The following is a 2,523-nucleotide window of genomic DNA, read 5'->3' on the forward strand; positions in this document are numbered from 1 at the left end:
TTAGTGGTTAAACTCTATTACGGTGACGATCTTATAAGGAAGGTCCCTTAAAAAAACAACACGACACCAGAATGACAAAAAGCTTAACCCCTTCATTCTTATTACTTTTTCAATATGAAACAAAATAAATAAATAAAAAAGAAAAAGAGAAGGTTGTCTTCAATAATATCAGAGGCTTTCAGTTCGACACGTCTTTGTTCGTGATTGCTAGTGACCCTCTTCCATCAATAGGTACTCTCACGGAATTTTTTTGGACAAATTACAAATACCCCTCGAAATTTAGTAAAAATACTGATTCTCTCCTGAGATTTGAGAAATTATAAATTACCTCTTGGGGGTCAAATTTTCATAACAAATTAAGAAAAATTAGGAGGGAATCTGTATGAAAATAAAAACTTCAAGGGGCAATTTGTTATGAAAATATAAACCTCAGGGGACGGGATGTAATTTCTCAAATTTCAGGAGGGAATCTGTATTTTCACCAAACCTCGAGGGGTGTGTTTGTAATTTACCCAATTTTTTTTAAGTAGTATCTATACTATATATTAAGTAAAAGAGAGTTTTTAACCTCAAGTCTTGTGAGAGTTTCAATCTCCCAATCTAAATTTCTTAATTTTTTTATTTAAAAAAAAAAAAACCTTAACATTTATTTACTTCTCTCAACCCCTAAATCTTACCCTCATAATAACATTTTAATGCATTAAGAATAAGCATGAATTTTTTTTTTTAAAAAGTCTAACACATGATTATTATCAAAATATTAAACTTTAATATAATATAATAAAAAAAAGACATTTAATTTCTTGAAAAGTCTAATACATATGATTATTATCAAAATATTAAACTTCAATATAATATAAAAAAAGAAAAAAGAAGACATTTAAAAAATATAAAAAAAATATAATATTTAAAAATTACAATTCACATATATAGATAATTATAAACACAATCCGTACATAAAACGAGTGATATGCTAGTATATATATATATATATATATATATAAGTGGATTTTTGTTTAAAGTTGGGTTTGGAGTAATTATATTGATCAGTTGTTTGGATTGTGCTCGACTTGAACAAATAAAAAAATTTCTTATTAAGTACTGTAAATTCAACCCGACCAATGTTCACTTGTTCTCTCCCCCTCTCTTTCTATCCTCTCTCTCTCTCTTCGTTTAATTTCCTGTGTCATGTCTCTTTTTTCTTCATCTCTTTTTCTATGTACTTTATTTTATTTTCGAAAATTATGCATAACTTAAGTCAATTCAAACATTGAATATGATATAATTTTAACACTCTATTTAATTAAGGAATTTGGAAGGGGATAAATTCTAAGCTACCATGCTCTGCACAACCGAGCTACTAGCACGGTGGTTGAGCAAGACATGTGGCAGTGTCTCCAAGCCTTTGTTTGGGAACTTGGTTTGGGGTTAAAATAGCCACAAAAAATAAAATAGGTTATTTTAGCCACAAAAAACAAAACATCAAATCTAACCCATAATCATTACAATCCTCTCTCACAAAAAAAGTCAAAAAAATCAAAAAGTCAAAAAGCCCTTCCCAAACCAGGCTAAAATAGCCCAGGCTAAAATAGCCAAAAAACCAAAAAGCCAAAAAGCCAACCCACTTCCCAAACGGAGGCCAAATAGAGTTGATAATCAGACGGTTGAGCTCTACAACAGGTCAGACGGGATCCTACCTAGAATGGAATAGAAGGGGAGAAGCTCCCAAAATCACTTAACAAAAATACACAATGTCACTTCAAAGAACACGCACCATAGGCCATTCTTGGCTTTATTCGTTTTTCAATAAAAACAAATCAAATCTCGATCTTCGAAAGCGATTTCCTTGTCACATCACCAACTGGTCATTCTCACTTTTCTAGATTGAGTTTAAACATTTTACTAATTTAAGCATCCAAACTGACCTCCCTAACCAGAGATTTCTTCCATTTTGTGCATGTAAGTTAATCCATTATGTTGGGTTTAACTGAATAATTTAAGAAGAGATTTAAAAAGAAAACGTTTACGAAAATAAATAAAATTTATGTATATTTTATTTGTATTTTACTTATCTTCTTCATTTTTCTTTTTAAATCATTCATCAAATCTCTCAATTAAAAACACAGTATTAGTGTGTTCATATTTTTCATCGACTATCTCCACTGTATGGTAATTTTCCCCCACACAATCATTGTAGAAATTTAATGTATAAAGAGAAATGATTGTATTATTGATTTATGAAATTGATGTATGCTGTCTATTACAAATGGTTCCTTATATAGATGTAGGTGTAGGTGTAGGTATAGTGGGTTAGGTTTAGTGGAGTAGGTGAGGTGGTGTAGGTGTAGTGGGTTAGGTTTAGTGGAGTAGGTGAGGTGGTAGTGGTGTAGTGGGTTAGGTTTAGTGGAGTAGGTGAGGTGGTAGTGGTGATAGGTTTATTGATAAATTTTAACAATCATCATATAACTAACGGTTCTAGAAATACTAATCTCATCTAATCTAATCCTCCCACGCAAACATGGC

The sequence above is a fragment of the Camellia sinensis genome, chromosome 1 (assembly GCF_055761805.1).
Source record: "Camellia sinensis isolate YWXY chromosome 1, ASM5576180v1, whole genome shotgun sequence".
Classification (NCBI taxonomy): Eukaryota; Viridiplantae; Streptophyta; class Magnoliopsida; order Ericales; family Theaceae; genus Camellia; species Camellia sinensis.